General features: G+C 38.9%; 1 protein-coding gene across 4 annotated transcripts in view; it reads right to left on the reverse strand.

Annotated features, from left to right (window-relative positions):
* tnrc6c1 (trinucleotide repeat containing adaptor 6C1) overlaps window positions 1–2,014 on the reverse strand; it is a 38,090-nt gene extending 36,076 nt beyond the window's left edge. For all 4 annotated transcript variants that reach the window (XM_088436493.1, XM_088436490.1, XM_088436491.1 and 1 more), the window contains exon 1: window positions 1,911–2,014. The gene's annotated coding sequence lies outside the window, so the exon portion shown is untranslated. The remainder of the gene's footprint in view (window positions 1–1,910) is intronic.
* Between the last annotated feature and the right edge of the window lie 3,986 nt (window positions 2,015–6,000).

The following is a 6,000-nucleotide window of genomic DNA, read 5'->3' on the forward strand; positions in this document are numbered from 1 at the left end:
CCGATAAACAAACTACTATTCAACACAATTTGAGGAAGATTGATCCATCAGCCGCATAAGCGGAGTTTTGACGCACAGATGTGCATTTTTATATTGGCCACACTCCTACTCACAATAATTACCGTAACTGTACGAGCTAGAGGGTGGGCGTCAGTTGATTGTTAGCGTGCCAGTGCTTGATGCAGCTAACAGCAGCTCATGTTAGCTCAGGTTGGTACGGCATTATTTTCAACAAAAGAAGCGAGCAGACTGAACCAACATCTGAGTCCATCCTTGTTCACACACAAGAATATTATTAAAATGGAGAGGATCATGTAAAAGTTATGATGTCTCTCGATAAAGGGTGCACCGGTTAGTGAACACAAAAAGGGATTCTATTTGTCTCCTGTAGTAATTGTGGTCTTTTGTCATATACGCACACCCATAAATTTGGTGGAATACGGATGGTGCGCAATTTCGGTTATTTATGGAAAAAAGAACTTGAGCCGCATCACGAGGGACAAAACAACTGCTTTGAGCGCATTCAACGCTGACTGCTGACAATATAGGAAATCTGAAACACACTTAACAAGCAACAAATATATACCTAATGGATATGAACACAAGAAAATATGAATAATTTACAACGTGTATATTTACATCGTTGCCAAATTGTTGGTGCATCCTATACACAGTAACATAGAAAATGTCCGAATTTGACTCTAAAATTAAGGGTGTGTCCTATACACAGATGTGCCATATATGTGGAGAATTATCTTAATAAGTGCGTACTAAACCCTAGGGCATCCTGGTCCTATATTGATATTGGTCTAAAATATGGAAGAAATAAACTGTATCTGATTATATCGTTCTACGTGCAAAATTTGCTAAATTAACACTCAGATACAAGTATCTCTTTTGACACTTCACGATAAAAAAAATGAATAAAAGCACATATCATTTCTTCTGATATTGTATCAGCTCAATAAAGGTATCAGACAGTACTCAAGGCATCCATTTTGGTACCTTATTGTGTGGGATCAGCATCAGGCCGTTACCAACCTTATTATAAGGTATCGGGTAATTGTGGAGGCTGTCCAAAACAGTCAACGACACTCAAGCTAATTATGAAGGCTAAAACAAGCGGCTGAAAAACAAAATAATAAGCTAGACATTAAGATCTCCTTGCCTCTAGTTGGCACTACGCTTTGATGGTTTGATACGTGAATCAACATTTGCAACAGAAAAGAAATTTGTCACAATTAGTTAAATGAAGATAAAATAAATAAATAAAAATAAAAATATAAAAAATAAATCTAGTGACTAGGAGACTCAAATAATGCCTTTGACAAAGTTTGACTTTTAAATTACAATAATGCAATTGTTTTGAAAGGTTTGCACGCTCGTTCTCTTGACTGTGAGGCCAAGCAGTAGTGTTGGCTGTTACCCAATTATTACAATTCATGGCGCAAGAAACAGAATCCAACCAAGGGGAGACCATGAAAACTTCAGTTGGCAGAGACGAGATTCGAACCCGCAACCTCGGCGTTGCGAGGCAGACTTTCTAATCACTCGTTCCGTATGCTTTTTATCTGTAGTTATTGCAATGATCATGAAAGTCGAAGCAGTGTCAACGCATGTAAACACACGATGTCCTTGACTCATTTGAAGTGTGCAACTTGGTACCGTTTAGCCAGCCGCTAACAACATCGTTGTTCGTACCCGGAGCAAAAAGAGCTCAAAAACAATTCCCGACGAATACGCATGTTAAAAGGGGCGCTCGTTTTGAGTTGTCAAAAGTGGGTTGCGCTGCAAACATTCTTCAATGATTCGCTGGCGAGCTGACGTATTCGCCTTGGGAATTCCGCATTCTGGAGCGAAAAGCGTCGCACGCAGAAAAGCACGAGTTGAAGGGGATGGAAAAGTCCTACCGTCGAAGCTTTCAGTCGTCCTTTCGCGTTCTCGTCGTCGTCGACGGCGGCAGCGGCGGTGAAGCCTGTGCAGCCATTTTGTAGTAAGTGACCGACCCGAGCAGATCTACACTTGGAGCTATGAGGGGGAGAAAAGGGGGCGGAGCTTGCCCTCGCACGTGACCTTCAATAACAAAACAAACTCTCAAGTCCCACTTGCCGAGGCTCCGCCTCCACCACCCAGGCGTTGTCATGACAACTGCAGCCCCCTTCATCGCTCTCTTCTCCGGGGGGATGCGCTTCTAGCCGGCGTGGACTTGTCGACCCCCCCTCTAAGTGCGCATGCGCATGAGACGTGCACAAGCAACATGAGCTCGTGAGATAAACACTGGCGCGTGTCACCTGCGCAGTATGAGACATGTACTAGTAGATTTCACCAACAGAGGGCACTATTTCTATGGAGTTTTTTCTTTTAGGGGGGGACCTGGGAACAGAAACCAAGGCTACGTGTCTGAATTCCAATTTAGTTTTGTGATAAAAGCCCTTTCAACATGAATGTCATTAGTTCATCTCCAATTATAAGAGGGTGCGCATATATGTACAACCACATTGTCTGTTGTTTTTTAATTGCCCTCATTTTTTTAATTGATTTGTAACTGACTAACAGTACTCCACATTTAATGGTGGAAATCGTTGGAAATTGGTTTTAAAAAATATCTTGAAAAAGATAAAATACAAAAGGTTTAAAATAATTATTTACACAAAAATATAAATGATATTTTTGTGGTTTGAACCCTTTCGTAGACACACGATCCGATCCTTACACAATACACTTATTACAGGGGGATATGCAATGATTTAATTGTGAAAATTAACACGAGAGACATTCTTTCACAGGTGAATGTAATGAATGCAGGAACTTTTCCCCTTCATGCCCCATTAATCACAAGACACCCGGGATTTATCTTTAGATTCCGTGATGAGGCTGATCATGAAGCACGCAGTGAACGCTATAGAAAACAGAGAACCCGCTTTACCTACCACACAACTACCAGTTTAAACACTGAAATAGCTAAATAGCATTTATGTTTTGGCGCTTATCCAGCGATTGAAGACAAATGGTGGACCAGATATAGACATAATATAAAAATACCCTCTAATATGAGACTGCAACAATCAATCGACAATGACGTGTCTTGGACCAGCCGTTTACACAAGTAAAGGCTTCCTCCTAAATTGATGTCTTACTCAAATAAATGTCCAGTCCTTTTTTCAGTTCAATGAGTACCGGACGTCCGTATCCGCTATTATAGGAAATGCCAGCGAGAGAAGGCTCCAGCTTATACCTCTAATTTCTTGCTTTTACCTTTTCCTTTGGGAATTTTTCTTTGATCCTGGCCTCCGAGGCGTCATGATTCATTACCAAACGGATTATAGAACTTAATAATACATCAACCATGCCCTGAGGCGGAATGAATGCATGACATAGAAAATGATACATATGAGACTGTGAATATTGACTTATATTTGCAAGCACAATACAACACACTGCATTTATAGCAGTGGATCACTTAGACTAAGCTAGTGAATAAAATAATAATTATAATAAATCTGGTCATCTATAATGCATTTATAGCAATGGAGAACTCTAAACTTGCTAAATCTTTAGATCGTGAAAACACAAAAATATGTCATTTTGATAGTAATCATTTCGATCAGTTGTCAATGTTTCCAACATTTTGACAATTGAACCAAATATAAAAACATTTAAATGTATGTGGTTATCGACTGCATTTATAGCAGTGGAGAACTTAGAGTAAGCTAGTAAATAAGATAGTAAGCTTCTATAGCTAGCGAGCTACTTAGAGGACCTAGTGCTCGAAACACATGGATAATTTTGATAATCATTTTCACTTTTCAACATTTGAAACATTTTGACCATCAAGCCAAACGGAAAACAATTAGATGTAAAGTATCTGTTAAACGGTACTGCATTTATAGCTACGGACAACTTAGAGTAACCTAGTAAATAAAATAGTAAGCTACTAGTATGCTAGCTAGCTACTTACAGAAGTTAGAGCTAGAACCACAAAATATAATCATTATAATAGCAGTCATTTCCATTTGTTGATGTTTCAAACACTTTGACCATTAAGTCAGTTATGAACATTTAATGAATTTGGTCATCTACATTCTACTTTTCATTTATAACAGTAGAGTACAGAGTGAGCCATTCAATAAGACCGTAAGGTACTAGTAAGGAGCTAGCTACTTAGCAAACTTAGATCTGGAAACATATAAAGAAATAATTTTGATAATCATTTCCACTTGTCAGTGTTTCAAACATTTTGACCAGTGAGCCAAACAGAAATATATATATATATATATAAAGTATGAACATGCATTTATAGCAGTGAAGCATCGAGTAAGCTAGTAAATAAGATAGGAAGCTAAACGTAAGCTCCCTCGCTAGCTACTTTAAGAACTAGAAGATCCAGAAACACGTAAATCATTGATAGCAATTAAAAACATTAAATGTATCTAATGTCAGTTCATTATGATATCAGCATGCTATCAGAAGACATTAAAGCATCTTCTAATTGAGACGGGGAAATGTATCTGGTTGAGCATCAAGTGAAGAGTGCTCACCAGAGGGGAAAAAAGAGAAACACGAATGTGATTAAAAAGCAGGACGATCCTCGTCATGTTCCGGCAATTATCGGGCCATCTGTACATACAGTTTGCGCCGCGGCCATACGGAAGATAGTGTCGCTGACATCTGGATAATCACCGCAATCTCAGGATGGTGGCTAAACACAATTATTCTGCCTACAAGATGATAGAGTGCGAGCAAGGAAGTGAGAGGAAAGGAGGGGAGACACTAATCAGGCGCCAAGGCCATGCATCTTTAGTGAGATGGTTATAAATAACCTGCTGCGTGAAAGCTTGCAGTTTTACGCTGACTGCATATGGAGGAGCCTCTTCAGCAGCTGGCAAAAAACTTCTCTTGCCATTTAGATACAATAGAAAAAGGTGACAAAACTTCCATTAGTGATCATTAGGTCTAATGTTACATTGTTATGTTGTAAATTAAAAAAAAAAAAAGTTATATTGACAACCAGTGATAAAATGGCCACCCTCTGAATGAATATATGTCAAGTTGTACAGGAGGGAACTTTACTTTGTTTTTAATGTCAGCCCATATCTTTTTAATAGAGATGTAATTTGCTGCGTCCGCCATTTGCTAACTGTCAAATTGTTATTCTCATGCCTCGCGATATTGACCTTGATTCCAGCTGCTGAAGCTGATTTCTGACCATGTGACAACAGAAATGCGCAGATAAGGCGATACCTGTCAAGTTTTGCACTTGTGGCATATTTGTAGAGGCGGAAACATTTTTTTATGAGATTCAGTGCACCCACAGGTCGACAGTTATGTGAATGGATAAAAAAAAAGTGGATTTTGCTGTTTTAGCGCAAATGCAATATTAACTAATTTGGTTCCAGTCTATTTGAGAATTCAAGCCCAACACAGAAAAATGGAAAAAAAAAATATGAATATAGATATGGTATCGGAATTCTGGATTCCCAAAAAATGTATACAAACATTTTGGGAGTGAATTAGTTAATTAGAATGCTATGGCTGGTGATTAGTGGGGGTGCACAAAACATATTATAGAGATAATTTTTGACTCAGTTTTTTTGGGGTTGTAAAACTGTGAAAATTCATGCTAGCCGTTAGCACGTTTCCATTATATATGTCAGTGATGGCTGTTATGCCTTCAGATATTATTGTAACATATTTTTGTCTTTTTTGTATGTTAAATACTATTAATGGCTCAATGATTTTTTTTCAAACATGTTAACTCATCAACCTTTTGGTGTGCTGCGCAGAACTGAACATTCATAACAATCATTTCCATTAGACTGCTGCTCATAAATAGCAATGAGGCTGCAGCATCTGTTACAATGCATCATCCACAGCAACACACACACACACGCACACACACATGGCGGTTAAGTGTCAAGTCCAAAACATGCCAAGCTGACCTCGCCGTCTCCCGCGTGGACGCTGAGCGACATTGACGAGCCACCGTGATCAATGTTTGGC

This window comes from Hippichthys cyanospilos, chromosome 16, assembly GCF_059441005.1.
Source record: "Hippichthys cyanospilos isolate Australia breed blue-spotted pipefish chromosome 16, RoL_Hcya_1.0, whole genome shotgun sequence".
In the NCBI taxonomy this organism is placed as follows: domain Eukaryota; kingdom Metazoa; phylum Chordata; class Actinopteri; order Syngnathiformes; family Syngnathidae; genus Hippichthys; species Hippichthys cyanospilos.